The sequence below is a fragment of the Pelophylax lessonae genome (assembly GCF_965119305.1).
Source record: "Pelophylax lessonae genome assembly, chromosome: 7".
In the NCBI taxonomy this organism is placed as follows: Eukaryota; Metazoa; Chordata; class Amphibia; order Anura; family Ranidae; genus Pelophylax; species Pelophylax lessonae.
Genome location: NC_138774.1, coordinates 89,240,418 through 89,256,849, shown reverse-complemented (window position 1 = coordinate 89,256,849; position 16,432 = coordinate 89,240,418). Strand labels below are relative to the sequence as shown.

Genomic DNA, 16,432 nt, shown 5'->3' with positions numbered 1-16,432 from the left:
GAAACAGGTTAACTTTAAGGGCCAGCCAACCAAAAACGAATATTTGGGGATATTAGAACTAACCAATAAGTCCTTATTATTCTCTAGGACTTTATTGACTCAGTTCCAAGGCTCCCATGCTCCCTGCTAATTGTTTTTAGTTATTCTATATTATGGGGATGGACAGGAACATCTGGAAAATACAAAGGTGAGTAGGTACACCCAGAATTCCCAGGTGGAGAGCAGTCAGGAATTATGCAGAGATTGTGCTGTAGGACCATTTACAGGATTCAGTTTCCAGGCTCCCATGCTCCCTGCTGATTTTTTTAGTTATTTCATATTATGGGGATGAACAGGAAAAGCTGTAAAATACAAAGGTGCATAGGTATACCCAGAATTCCCAGGTGGAAAGCAGTCAGGAATTATGCAGAGAATGTGCTGTAGGAGCATTCATGGACATACTGTATAAGAACCTAGGGTGTCACTCTGCTCACCAAGATCATCCGTTAATTAAAATGTCACTTTTGGTTTGAGTGCACCCTTCAAATAGCCTTTTTAATAGCAAAGTGTATATCCAGTTTCGAATCCCAGTAAACAGAACTCTGGTTGCGTGTGTGCTATTAACCAGAGTGTTTGGCCCATTATTACTGGTTTCTTTACAGAATTTGCATATTCTCCAGATCAAATCTAGATCAAAGTTTTAGGAAAGGAAAGGTAAAGAAGTTGGTGATGTCTGAAATAATTTGTTAGAGAGTTAGATTATTGGCTAGTGGGTAACACATGCATTTGTTTTATAATAGTTTAGCATTTATGAGTTACAATACTTTATGTAGATAAGCATACCAAGATCTAAAAACATACCTGTAGCTGTTGTATTAGATTGAGCCTCTGTGAGAAAGAAAAAATCTGTATAATTATTATGCAATAGTTTTACTTAATCAGCTGTTAATAAGGCATTGCTGAGGTTTTCATGTATTGCTATTAGCCTCACACTCATGCTTCATATTTAACAATATTGTTCATTTTGTTGAGTTGGCTCTGCTAATTATATGTTAATGGTCAGCATGTGAGTTTAGGTCTGTTTTTATTTAGCGGGTATGCAAGGGACAATGGCAAGGTGACAAAATGAAGTAACATGTGACAGTCAATGACATTTCAGTACATCGCAGTTAGTGGGAAAAAAAAACGACAGCAGGTACTCTACACATAACCTTTCCCTATTATACCAGTTCTATAATAATTAAAAGCATGAGATTGGAGTAATATAAGGGTCACAATGCTTTCCACAATAAACGTTGGCTCCACTTTCTCTCCAGTACTGGCCACATTTCTAATGATAACCTAACCACTTGGTAACATGGTCAGGGATGAAGGGGGAGGATAAAAATGGCCACAGGTTGATGCCTCCCCAATGGTGGCCATACACACTTTGATAATTGATCATTTTCTTTTCTGGTTGATCTCCTTTGATAGGAATAATAATCTACATGGATTTTGATAGACTGTTAAGATATGGTTGTAAGTTACAACTGTAAATTATCAATTGCATTTCTGTTTACACCATGTTATCTCATTGCACGATAGATCACCTCCGATCAAAATTGAGTCTAAATCGATCATAAGTAAAGTTGTGGCTATTCGATTGTTTGCGGATTACATAATTTTGATAATGTTGCGCATCAATCGAATCAGAAAATCAAAGCATGTATGGACACACCAACAATGTTGAGTGGTGAGACTTTTGGATATCCTTAAGGTTGGGTTGCTGCACATTCAATTTGCATGTCAGGAGACTGTGTCCCGCTCTCAATGGAGCTGGCTCACACAGCTCCAGGACAGCTGCGGAGCCGTTTGTAGAATAGTTCTGTGCATCTTCTGGTCCATTTCAGGTCCAAATCAAGCCAAAAAATATCCGTCCCTGAAATGGAGGATAGGGACGCAACGGACCCCTGCTGTAGGCTGCTCCACGCAGCAGTGTGAACCCAGCCTAAAACCTTTGGGAACCTTGTCTCTGTATGTTACATCTCAACCAATAGCTGAAGAAGAGTAGCTAGACACTTCCTTCAGTTCTCTCAACAAAGCTAGAATAGGAACAAAAAACTTTTTTTCAACTAGTAAGAAAATCTGATGAAGTGCCTGTTATCACACCCAAAGGAACCTTGCAGGAATCAGGCATAGACTGCCAAACAGACCTCTCCAGTTGGAGCAAATCAAGCATGGCATAATCAACTATAGATTCAGATAATCCAGTTGGTAATATAAACCTAGATACAATATATTGACAGCATGACACAAACACCTAAAATACAGTGGACCATATATATGTGTAAATACATTGATATCTGACCTGTTTCATGGAGGCCGAGACTGAGGATAAGAGAAAAAATCCAAATTCCAGCTTTACCAAACGAAACGTTTGCAGTCATGTTGATATCATTAACAATCAATGGACAGTTACACTCAATGATCTCCGACTGCACCACAGGTAATTGAATAACTTTGGTTTTATAGTTTATACTCACATAGCAGTCACTAATAATTGTTTGTGGGAGGATTTACACTTGACACTTGTAAGGTTTACAGGGATTACTGAGGAATTTATACTTGCATGACACTCTTTGTTTCTGTTGCAGTTTTTAATATGTAGTATTTCAGCTGAGATAGCACTCCAGACAAATATTTCAGTTTAGCACATAAATATTGTAGATGAAAATGTAAATGGATACATTGATATCCTAGGAATGCACTTATAAAAGGGTCCTTTGGGCCACGTTTTTTTTTTTTATTTTTCTGCTTTTCTTCTGGCCAACGCTTAGAGAAGGAACTTGGTGGACTTTTGCCATTTTTTCATCCTAAACAATGGTGTAACCTAATCAGATCTACAGGTGTAAGAATAAGGAAATACACTTCAGTTTAGCATTTGTTAATTTTTTTTACCATGGATGAGCCCTTGAAAAACATTACAGGTCCCAGAGAACATATAGAGAAAAAAAAGAGTTCCACGCTTACATTGAGCAGGGTAAATAGTGGTTACATAAATGACAATTGTGGCTTGATCACTAAAAAAATAGCATTTATTTTAATAGTTTAAAAAAAGTTTAGAAAAAGTCAAAAAGGGCATACATATAATTGCAAAAAATGTAATATAGATGTATCCAGTACCCTAATTCCACCAAATAAATTATATTTTTATAGCGATTAAGCAACGGTTGTCATTTATGTAATGCTATTTACCCTGCTCAACTTGAGTGGGGGGATCTCTTTTTTTCTCTATATTCCTTGTTGGTTACCTTGACACCACGGAAAAAGTTAGTTGGTCTTATATTATTATTTGTGAGCCTCATACATTTTTTATTTATTTTTTCGTTTTTTTGATATGCAGGTCTGGGGGAAACCCCTGCTAAATAAATAAATTATGTTTATTAAAAAAAAAAAAAAAAAAAAGGAATATGATGTACATTGAGTGTATGAGAGAAATACAATTCCTAAATAAAAACTGCAAAACCTTCACTCAGAACTGACAATCTGGAGCCCTTTAACTTGAAAGAAAGCGAACCCTGTGTAACATTCAACCCTTCTGGCACAGTAGCATGGCACAGCACTGTCACAGCACCTAAACTGCAGTAAGGAATAAATTACCGGTACCTCTTGTATTTGTAAAGTGGAAAATATACAACACAATCAGTGATGTACCAGTAAATAATAGCTAAATTACACTTTAGAAACATTGATTTTTTGTAAAATGTTCTGAGTTTTTCCACTAGGGCAGGGCAAAGCTAAGTAGAATCTACAATAACCCATAATGCTCAGTTCATTTTTCCTATCGCTGTAAAATATTGCTTTTCCTTACTATATAAAGTTCAAAACAGTTTCCAGTCTAATGTCTTTCTCCTCCAAAATAGAAATAAATGACAACAGAGAAAAATGAAAAAAAAAAATCACTAACGAAATATTATTTCATTGTTTATTTATGTATCGGTTGTTCAGGAGTCATGCAGAATTATGCACATAAATAACTTCTCATTCGTCTACAAAACCTGTTAGGTCTATATTTCAGCATTTTTTTCAAAGTAAGGACTTATATGATATAGTTGCAGATATTTTAGATCGTTTCCCATACAAGGGTGGAATAAGATGTTTCGCCATCACAAGTCAAAGTTCTTGAACTTTATTTTCCATACGAGAATCCACTCTGGCATCCGTCACCACCACCTTTCTTGCATAGACACATGATTACGGGCTGAAAAATAACAAAACAAATAATGGTCATATGATCACACCTATTATGAGATAATTAAACGGACCCAATTAATTTAGCTAGACAAGTTTTTTTTGTTTTTTTTTTCATTGTTTAATCTCATGATTATCTTCTGTATGGAATCATTTTGGACAAAGGGGGCATAAAAGCTAAATTCCATGGCAAATTGCTAAATACATAGTTGAAATAAATATATAAGAGCTGTTTTACCTGCCAAAATTATATGTATTTCTGTATATCCAGGCGTAAGCTTTACAGAGTTTTGTCATACAGTACACTTCTGCCTAGCAGAGGAAGAGACCTAATCTTTCTGCCCTGCAGTTTCACTTTCACTTACAGGACTCTCTGAACCCCCACCCTTAGAATGGACAGTGAAAGGAGAAATGGCACACTTATGACCTCATTTTTTAACCCTCCTCTTTCCTTATCAGCATTGGCTTGTGCCTTTTGAGCTCTGCTCTATAGATACTGCAGGAGGTTAAGCCCCGGTTCACACTGAGGCGACCTGTTAGGCGACCTGGTCGCCTCACAGGTCGCCGCAGGTCGCCTCCCATAGGGAAGCTGCGGACCCGTTCTAATAGGAGCGACACAAGTCGCTCCGACTTAGAAAAAGGGTCCGGAGCTTCTTTGGGGCGACCAGGAGGCGATCGCCATAGACTTCAATGTTATGTTAAGTAGCGTCGCCCCGATGTGAACGGGGCCTTATACTAACTTCAATTCACTGTTTGTTTTAAGAAATATTTTTTAAGGGATACTAAAATCTTGTTTTTTCTGGTTAAAACAACAAACATGTTATGCTTACCTTCTCTGTCAAGTGGTTTTGCACAGAACAGCCCAGATCTACCTCTTATTGGGTCCTTCGCCAGCATACCTGGTCCCTCCCTCCTGCTGAGTGCACCCCTCTCTCTCCTTATTGACTCACTGACTTTGATGGACAACTGGTATTAGGGGGGTTGAGGGGGGCTGCTGCACACAGAAGGTTTTTTTTTTTTTTTTTTTATCCTAATGCATAGAATGCAAAAAAAAAAAAAAACTTCTGCCTTTAGAACCACTTTATGCATTTATGAATACTAGCTACAATAATTTATATCTTACTGAAGTTATCTTTACTTTTTGAAAACATTATTTTCTGTTCACATGTTATTTTATCAAAGAGTTCCCATTCTCTGCTCTCCTCAATACACACCAAATAAAATAAAAAACATTATTGTCACCATCCTTAAGCTAGTAGTATTTTAGGATGAACCTGTGCTTTGCTAATGTAGGGCAAGGGAGTGGGCACACTAAATTACCCCTAAACCCCTCCCCCTTTCTGTCTCATGGCTTAGACATACTTCCTATGTTATCTCCTATTTCTTATCTTGGACTACAGATCACATCAACTATATGTTGTGGAAATGAAAAAAAAAAAAAAACAAGAAGAGGAATTCAGTAGTTTAGCAAAAAAAAATAAAAAATGGGCAAGGCTGAGATTTCAGCCCACAAAACTTTGTGTGTTGTAAGCCCACAAAAGGAAATTAGTTGCATTTCTGGTAGATAACAGGCATTATTCAGTACTTGAAGGGTCTTTAAAAGGATAAGCCATGGGGAAATGTATATGTATTGCAGAAATGTACTGCATGTTTTTTTTTTTTTTTTGTTCTGATATACACAATAAGTATTACAACTTACCACTAAGCAGCAGCTGAGCAAATACAAGCCCAAGATTATGCCTAACATTACAATGACAGCAACAGCCCACCTGGGTGTACCTAGAAAAGGTGAAATGTGCAACAATAAGTATATTTACAGAATTTTCTGTATTGATAAATATTTTTTTATTTAACAGTAGAAATTATTATAAATATTAAAATAATACTCAAATATCACATATATAGTACAAATAAGAGGCCGATGCAGTTCTGGAAAAGCCTTAGAAGTTCAGGAGTCTGATCAGCTACAGATACACTGACCCCCCACTGTCAGAATACATTGATTAGTGGCAGTGCCATCTTAAGCATTAAAGGGCCCCTGGGCAATGCAGTGCATTGGGGCCCTGCCTACAAAATCACTTATGAGAATAAAAATGCAGATTATCGATAAGGTTATATTACAGCAGAGCCAGGCTAATGACAGCTTCCAAGTTTGGTGGCTGGGTCCGGTGAACACACACACAGGCGGGAGTCAGACTCGACTGTCCTGTGTGTGCCTGTTCCCGTGGAGGTGGACAGGCATTCCTGCAGTTGTGGGCTCCCCCTCCATGGCCCAAGTGGTCTGACAGCAGCACAGGGCCAGCAGGCGCTTGCCACCTGCTAAGTTCGGCAGCAGGATGCACACCAGAATCGGGACTAATGCTTGGCTGGGTCGCTGGGCAGGTGGGGGCCCCCGGGCAAGTGAGGCCCCTGGGCAACTGCCCAGCATGCCCATTTGGTAAGATGGCCCTGATTAGTGGCTGATTGGCAGCAGCCACTAAACAACAACAGTAATCCGCCTTGTGCCTTTGACAGAAGTTGATCAACCGGTCGACTTCTTTCGAGCAGGAATAGCTGATCACACTGATCAAAATTTAGCTGGTCCCTGCTCAACCATCTATGACTAACTTTAGATTTTTCATGGGGCTGAACAAAAGAAAGCAGTTGATTACCATTACCCCATCTACATTAAAACTTGTTAAAAGAAACAAAGGAACGGCGCTCATATATCATAAATTACACATCACCATAGTGAATAAAACAAGAAAATACATCTTCATTTAAATTAAACAAAGTAAATAAAAGTTGTGAAGTCCATGTATAAATCCCAAATGTAAATAACGTCCTTAGTGAGTGTAGGAAAGATTCCTCTCCACCAGCATGCAGACACAAAATGCACTTATTTGACCCCTATTACAGGCGTCATATTTTTCCATATGGGAAAATCCAAGATGTCATACGTGAGGGCACAGGAATGAATTCAAACCACTGCTGTCATCCATTCAATATATATATATAGATAGCGTATTCAAAAAAGAAGGTTGTATTGCACTTACATCAAAGAAGACAGGGATCAGCATGTATTGTATAGGAATCACTGGTTTGCACTCCATCTGCGTTCCAGCTGACCGGAAATGACGTATCTCAAACACCAAATAAATAATTTGAAATACTGCACCATGAGAGTGTTCTTTCCTCTCCCTCTCGATATGGCAATACTATAGCTTTGAGTACGCTATCTATATATACAGTATCTGACAAAAGTGAGTACACCCCTCACATTTTTGTAAATATTTTATTTTATCTTTTCATGTGACAACACTGAAGAAGTGACACTTTGCTACAGCTTGTATAACAGTTGTACAGCTTGTATAACAGTGTAAATTTGCTGTCCCCTTAAAATAACTCAGCACACAGCCATAAAATCCATTTCAGATCCTTATCCGAGCACACAACCTGGCTGGCCCCACCACCCCAAAGCACCTTGCCCCCATGTTAATAGGGACAGGGGCCTCTTCCAGACAACCGTGGGCTGTGGTTGTGGGTGTCTGTGGGGGGGAGGCTTATCGGAATCTGGAGGCCCCCTCTAACAAGTGGGCCCTAAGATCCTGCCCCCCCCTATGTGAATGGATATCGGGTACATCGATACATTCACCAAAAAAATGTACAAAAAAATAAAGACAAAAGCCGGTTTTGTTCAAGTCCTTTATTAAAAAATTAAAAAATAGTGTCCTTCAATGATCACTTCGCCCGCCCGCCCGCAACTGGAAAATAGAAAAAAAAAAAAGAAGCTCCTGCTTCTCAAGACGCCTCCCGCACTAATGAGCTGTTTGAGTTTAACAGCTCTTTTATAGGGATCTGACGTCACGAGCGCCCCATAATGCACTGCTCAGGTGCAGTGAATAAATTACTGACTGCCCCAAAGCACCCACCCCCCCCAATGTTGAGGGCATGTGGCCTGGTATGGTTCAGGAGAGGGGGGGCGCTCACTTGCCCCCACCCCCATGCTGGCCAGCCAGGATGTGTTCTTGGATTAGGGTCTGGTATGGATTTTAGGGGGAACCCCATGCCATTTTATTTTGTATTTTGGCGCAGGGTTTCCCTTAAAATCCATACCAGACCTGAGGAGCCTGGTATGGACTGGGGGGGACCCCACACTGTTTATTTCAGCAATACTGACATAAACTGAAGTGTATATATATATATATATATATATATATATATATATATATAAAAATAACTTTGTGGTATACACTGCACTGCATCTGATCTTGACAAACTATAAAAAGAAAAAATCTTTCTCCCTGTCCACAATGTATTTTTAACTATACTACACTGCTCTGTTAACCACTTAAGCCCCGGAAGATTTTACCCCCTTCCTGACCAGGGCCTATTTTGCGATTCGGCACTGCGTGATTTTAACGGACAATTGCTCAGCCGTGCGACGCTGTACCCAAATGAAATTGACGTCCTTTTTTCCCACAAACAGAGCTTTCTTTTGGTGGTATTTGATCACCTGTGCGATTTTTTGATCATGCGCTATAAACAAAAAAAGAGCGACAATTTTGCAAAAATAATAATATTTTTCACATTTTTTTATATGAAATTCCCCCCAAAAAAATGTAAAAATCAAACTTTTTTAATATTTTAGGCCAATTTGTTTTCTGCTACATATGTTTGGTAAAAAAAAATCGCAAAAAGCGTATTTTGATTGGTTTGCACAAAAGTTATTGCGTTTATTAACTAAGGGAAAGATTTTTGTCATTTTTATTGTTTTTTTTTTTTTAACGAGTAATGGCGGCGATCTGCGTTTTTTTTTTTGCAGGACTGCAACATTGCGGCGGACAGATCAGACCCTTGACTGACATTTTTGACACTTTTGGGGGTACCAGTGACATTACTACAGTAATCAGTGCTATACATATGCACTGTTACTGTAAAAATGACACTGGCAGGGAAGGGGTTAACTTTATTTGAGAGGGAGGGGTTAAGTGTCCCTAGGGGCGTGCTTCTAACTGTGATTGGATGTGGCTTTACATGTAACAGCAGAGATCTACGGTCCTACATAGCAGGACCGTATGATCTCTGCTGTTACACAGGGGAGAATGACAGGCGGCTTTGTTTACACTAGTAACCGACGATCACGAATGAGCGGCGGACATCGGGTCCGCCGCTCACTCGCACGGGGGGTCCGTGAGCAAGCGGGAGCGCACCTCCGGCGGCGTGCGCTCGCTCCCTAGAGCCTCACAGGCTAGTGACGTGTACCCATACGTCACTTTGCCTGTGAGGGGCTGACTGCTGCAGTATATATTCGTGCGGCAGTCGGCAAGTGGTTGAACTCACTACACTCTTCCTGAAGGAATTCCACTTATAAATCACCCGCTGGCCAAGGGATTTGAACCCACCAACCTCTCAATTGCAAGCCTGGTATTCTACCACCTACGCCACCTGCTTAAGCTGACCACACTCTCCCTGCCGAACTAACTAAATTCTATCTCATCCTACACACAGTGCACGGCAGCCGCCCCTGAGCCATGATTGGCTAAAGGCACCTGCATACCTTGAATGTAACTATTTTGGAAAGCAATTCATTTAATGGGTTTGGTTTCACTTAAAAATCTCCAGCAAGGACAGTTGTATGCAAAACCAAAACAAGGACATTTTATCTCTCTTTCTTAAAGAGGAAGTAAACCCATCGAGTTAACAGTTTAAAAAACAGCTACATTCCTGGTACGTGCCGGAAAGGTAACTGTGACATTGGTTGTGCTCTCAAACAAACTGTCAAACCATCCAATGGCTGGAGTCATAACTGATCACTTGTGCGGCATTGTGGCAGTTGAAGATTAAACAGAGGCCAAGATGGCAGTTTCCATGGCTGAAAACGATAGGAGAGTTTACTTCCACTTTAATTATGTTTAGTGTGTGGCATAAAGTGAAGCACATGCAAAGGGAGAAGCCACATCAATGTGCTCTGCACCTAGCAAAATTTAGTGTAAATCACATTTGTAAAGAAAATATGAATACATACCTGTATAAGTACCATTATTCTGGGCCTCTGTAAGAAAAATGAATTGCAAAATACAAAGTAAATGAACAGAGTATTGATAAATTAATATAATAAATAAACTCTTAGGAAACAATTGTACACAGTAATACATATCATCATATATTCCTCACACTGGAAACAATAAAAAAAAAACAAAAATAGTCAAAATAGTTTATATCATATTTTTTCATACTTGGTCAATCGCGTGCTTTTAATTATTATTATTAATACTAATAAAAATAGGCAAGGTGACAGTGTCTCTTTATAAATAATAACTAAGCCTTTCAGTGCTGGCCACAAAAAATGTACTTTCAGGCCTAGGCGTTTAGTCGTGTGATCTCCATAAACCACTTCAATACCGTGCACTTTAACCCCCTTCCTGACAATTTTCAGCTTTCGATACTGTCACACTTTGAATGAAAATTTCATGGTCATGCAATACTGTACCAAAATGAAAATTTTACCATTTTGTTCAAACAAACAGAGCTTTCTTTTGGTGATATTTAATCACCACTAGGTTTTCTATTTTTTTTGCTAAATAAACATAAAAAGACCTTTTTTTTTAACATACTGTCAGTGCAAAAAAAATAATAATATTAATATTTTTTTTTTTTTTTTGCAATTTTGTTTTTTACTTTTTTTTTTTTTTTTTAACACACTTTGACCAGAGCAATATAATGTTACCATAGAAACATTGTGCTACTCTGGAGAAATGATTAGTATTTTTTGTTTTGTTTTTATTTTTTATATATTATGTTTGCCTATAGCAATGAATTTCATTGCTATATGCAAGCATTTTACTTGATGAAATTGATTCATTCAGTTTACAGATGGGCTGTGATTGGCCCAGTCATTACCATGTAATCACTGTGACCAATCACAACTAGAAACACAATTGTACTGAATGGCTGGAAAGAAATCCATCCACTGTTCACAACTGTCATATGACCTGCTGTGATTGGTCTTATTGATCCATTACAGTGATCAGTCATCGGCTGCAGCGCCGCAGCATGGCCCCAAATGACGTCCACCCCAAAGGATGAGAGGCTGGCCCCAGCGTCATTCTGCCATAGGCCAGGCAGCAACCGGTTAATGGGATCAGAGTTCAGATTAGCAGATCTTCCATTTTAGAAGAGACTTTGTGGCTATTTGCTCAGACCTTCAGATGCATTGCCCGCACTGAAAGGAGCCTGGAACAGTATCTTCCCTAAGGAAACATTTCTTCTTCTCTAGGGACCGATCCATAGAAATGACTTTTTATATATTCTTTACAGTATACAGGAAAACTGTTAAAATAGTTTTATCATACAGTCTGGGTACCACAACGATAAACAAAATCTATTTAAATGTGTTAGTTTTGTCTGAATAGTCCATGCCATGCCAGATTTCTGCATAGCCAACCAAGGTCTAGGGCTGGAGGGGTAAAACTGTCAGAGGCAGCACACAGACTTATACCCATTATGTATATAATAACAAAAGGTTCCTGAATGACAGCTTTCTTAAAAGAACCAATTGGTGTATTCCTCCTTCTTACAGTCACTGCACAGCTGGTGCATTTTATTGGTGGAAAAGTTCATACACCAACTAAAATAGGTAAAAAAGTAGCACTAGCCTTTTAGTCATTAGTTGAGCAAATACTGATGCTGAGTGTTCTCTTTCAGTTGACCTATTCTTTGTGGATTTATATAATCAGATCTTGTTAGTGTGATTAGCCAGTGGATTAGGATAGGAGGGGCAGTGGGACTAGGGAGGCAGGAAATTTGGTTCAAATTGTATCTATATAATTTTATTTAAAGCAAATATGTTTAGCAAACCTTAGGTGGACCAGCACTAATATGAGATATCAAAGACTATAAGCAACTTTTATATGCTTTCTTTGTTATGTACTCATTAAACACCTGAACCTGGTTTGATTAAGGTACACAAATGTCAGCTGTATCTAAGACTAAATAGAGGCAACCTTGCCATCTTTTCTCTCATTTGCAGGCATTGTTGATTTGTAAAACTGAGGAGGAAACCTGGCCAATGATTTGTGAATTGTGGTATTTCTTACTTTATCTCTGCCTTAGAGAAAATCAGAACTTCAGAACATACGTCCGGTTTTGGAGGCTCCTGAGGCCCTCTGCTACTTGGTCTATTGTTATCTGATATGCTAATCCAATTAAGGAGTCACGTTAATTTTGTTGTAACAAATTTTTGACACAAATTATGTGTATACATTATACATAACTAGTTCATCTAGTTCTATAACTACTAAGAAACATCAGTCATAACATTCATGGTTAAGCTACTTTACCTAATGTTATCTAATTTGCTGATCCAATTAAGGACAAGTTCATTTTGTCATAGCATGCATGATTAGGCTGTTTTCGTGCTTGCATTGGTACACCCAGCTCATATATTAATAGCATATACAGTGGGTGGTGATTATTGAATCTGCCTCAGCACTATTGTTAAGTAGTTGATATTTTTTTATTTTATTACTAAGCTGTGTAACATTTATATAATAATATGAACATTGGACTTACTAATGCAAACTAGAAAAACACATCCACGTTCTACAAACATTTTTAAGAGGTGTTGATAGCTGAAAGATTCATAAATAAAATATTCTTAATCCCGCTGTTTATTTATGCTGGAATTATGCTGTAATTTACCAAACAAATGTATGCCTTACATAATCCATTACATGTCAAAGTGACATTTTCCTATTTTTCGTAGAGTATTATATATAACAAGCTACAGTGTGAACAAAATTTATGATATGTACATAAGTAACAAAGTAACTATACAGAAACAATGTTACTTAGTACAGTGTTCTAAAATGTAAAAGGTGTCATCTGGCAATAGCTGTGAACTGTTCCTCTACATTCAAGAAACTTCAAATTAAGAAATTGACTCCTACCTTGAACTTCAACGCATTGTTTTCCATTTACCCCTAGTGCCATACCTCAAAACAATACCTAACTTCTAACCCTAACCCTATTTCTCACACAAACCCCAGGCAGCGCCAACACAAACTCTTACTCTACCCCTAATTTGTAACCACAAACCTTACCCCTTATCCCATACCTCAACCTTTAACCTAAACCACCTAACCCCAACCCCTAACTCTATCCTTTAATGCCTAAACATACTTTTGCAATAGCCTTATAATAGTCATGGCCACCCTAACATCAATAGCATTGTCTTTCTTCCCAAAAATGTTGCATCAAATCAAATATATGTTACCTAAGGGGAGGTTTACTAAAACTGGTGCATATAGAACTTGGTGCAGCCGTGCATAGTAACCAATCAGCTTTTAACTTTAGCTTATTAAATTAGGCTTTGACAATAAAACCTAGAAACTGATTGGTTACTATGCACCACTGCTCTAGATTTTGTGTGCACCAGTTTTAGTAAATCTCCCTCATATTGCCAGCTTTTTTGCACCAATGTGTTCTTTGATATTTAATAGCAACCTAAAATCTAGAACATGGGAGCATGACCTCAAACTAGCAAAAGGAAAGTTTAAAACTAACCTTAGACAATATTTTTTTCAAAAGAATAGTTGACATTTGAAACAGACATCCAGCTGAGGTAGTGAGTCAGCCAACAGTAACTGAATAAAAACATGCTTGTGTGCACCAAATATATCAATCTTATAATAAATGAATTGTCCCTAGATGTGTCTCTGCTCTATCTCTGACCCATTGGATTTATTTTTGCTGCATAATACTCTACAACCATATTATTATTTTACCAACTCAGGTGGAGGATGTCTCCTAAAATGATTTTAAAATGTTGGCTGTCATATCTGATTAGTTGATGCATGTTGCCTCTTTGCTCTTTGTGCTGACATAATATATAAACCTGAATATCTCACCTGCTTCTTGAAGACTCAGAGTTGCAATTATAACAAGAGCCAGTAATCCAGCTCTTCCCAAGGTACGTACAGCTGCCATGTTGACTGTGAAAACCAAGTTTCCTTCAGTGACTATAGTTGCTCTCAGTGTAGTCCACAAAGTTCAGATGCCCTATGTCTCTGACCATCTACTGTTTTATACTCCATGCTGAGTAATGACCTACCTCTGCTATGTATGTACCCAATACATTCCTCAGTGGCTTAGTGTTAGAAACACCATTGAATAATTACATATTTCAAAAGGCTGGCAATTTATTTTGTATTTTATTGCTGAGATGCCATCGTTCTTTAAAAAGATATAATTTTAAAACACAGGTCAGTGCAATTCTCAATTATAAGCTTTTATTGAGCACACGTGAGTTAAAGTAGCAATTACATAGTATAGTTTAAATATCATGATGAATGCTAATTTGACTGTGAAGGTTACTGTTCGTTGCTGGATTCATGATGCTATGTTAATTATGGTATACTCGTTATTTTGTTGAGTTTAATGATTTCACAATCACCAGTTTTAGTCAACTCTTCATGGCCTTGTGGACTTCGGCTCCTTAGGAATCAAGGTTCAAAATTATTCTTTATTAATGTCCATGCATTAGAGTTCCATCCAATAATTGCTCTTCCATTGTGTGGTCAGAATATTTATTGACAGCCCTTACAACTAGCAGTCCTAAATTGATTTCCATGAGTTTTGACTAATATGTTTATCTCAGACACTTCGATTGAAAATACATATTTCTCTTACGTCCTCTGACAGTCGCAGCCTGTTCGGTATACCTTCACGAGTGGGTAATTGCGCCCTCTGCAGGAGTAAGCTAGGCAGTGAAAGGTAAACAGAAAAACTTCACACTTCATATTTTCTAGTGTTCATCTTTTATTCTAATTAGATTTGCATGTTAACTTCTAGAGAAGATGAGTGTTATTCCTACTAGAAAAAAAAAAACGTAATAATTGCACCACTTGTCAAACTGGCCAATTGAGTTCAATGAGGCCACGCCACTGCCACATGCAATGAACACACCTGCAGCATGATAGATCAGCATTATAGGGCTCATTTACGCTAGTGGTGCTTTCTGAAGAGTAATCTGCATTCAGATCGCTCTTCAGAGAGCATTTGACAGGCAATAGAAAAAACTTATTTCAGCTTAAAGTATTTAAAAAAATATTTTATAAAGTATAAAGTATTTTATGAAGTATAAAAATGAAATTATTGAAAATTAGTAAAGGGATATAACTTGCCCTTATATGAAAAAGATAAACAGAAGGAAAATTACAAACAGTATTTTATTTGGCAGTTGACCAGGTGAGTTAGTAAAGGTTTCAACGATCTCCTCTTCTGGATTGTTACTTGGGAGATATCTACATAGATCTGGACCGTGTGTCCTAGGAGGGTTAAGTCACCTTCGGTTCTGGCCTCCATCATGATCTTCTCCTTGATCTTGTAGAATCAGGGTTTAACTATCACATTCCTTGGTAAGCCATCTGGTATTGGGGCCATCAGGGCGTGGTGTACTCTGTAAATTTCTAGCTGATGAGGGAAGATATCTGTTATCAGATTTTTCATCAGGGATTATATAGTGTCCACTAGGTCCACCACAGATTCTGAGGGCCCCTAACATGAAAGTTATACCTCCTAGATCTGTTTTCCAGATCTTCTATCTTGGCGTGATCCAGTTGCTCTTGCAGGTATGATATCATTTTTTAAATTCTAATTTACCCTCTTCAACATTCCGTCCATTTTAGACTTATTGTTGTCCAGCCATTCACCAATACTTTGAAAATCATCCTTCAGGTCAGTAGTAATGATAGTGCAGGCCTTAGACACTTCTTGTTGCAGAAGGACAGAAAATCTAGCCAGAAGCACTGTGTCTCCAGAATATGTGGTTGTTTGAATAAGTGGCTGGGACTGTATAGAGCTATTTTGGCTCAGGGCCGGCTCAGCAAGTTCAGCCATATGCCTGTCTGAGGCAGGAGATTCTGCATAGTCTAACACCCTCTCTGGGGAGATGGATGAGGGAGAAGGCTGTGGGTGCTCACCTCGCGGGATGGTTGGCTGCTCCTCCTTGGATTGGGAAGAGAAGGGATCTCTCCCAGCGCTGTCCTGTGAAGCCCCAGCCAGATGAGGTGAGGTTGGCTTCTGGGACGGATTCTCCCTGTCCTGGTGTCATCTTGGCTGGAGAAGACTGCAGCTGAGGCTAATAAGGCCGTGCCGATTGAGACTTCTGTGGCGGCTGGGGGGGGGGTCCTCCGCTGCATCATCCATTCCCAAGTCTGGGATGGTTGCTTGAATGCCAGTC

The 16,432-nt window shown here is 38.6% G+C and overlaps 1 long non-coding RNA gene across 1 annotated transcript in view; it reads right to left on the bottom strand.

Moving 5' to 3' along the window:
- Positions 1-4,103: 4,103 nt before the first annotated feature.
- Positions 4,104-16,432, bottom strand: part of LOC309559416 — a 69,493-nt gene continuing 57,164 nt past the window's right edge. Inside the window, exons 2-3 of the long non-coding RNA XR_014225468.1 lie at positions 5,909-5,988; positions 4,104-4,219 (exon numbers count right to left, since the gene is read on the bottom strand). This is a non-coding gene — a long non-coding RNA (uncharacterized lncRNA). The remainder of the gene's footprint in view (positions 4,220-5,908; positions 5,989-16,432) is intronic.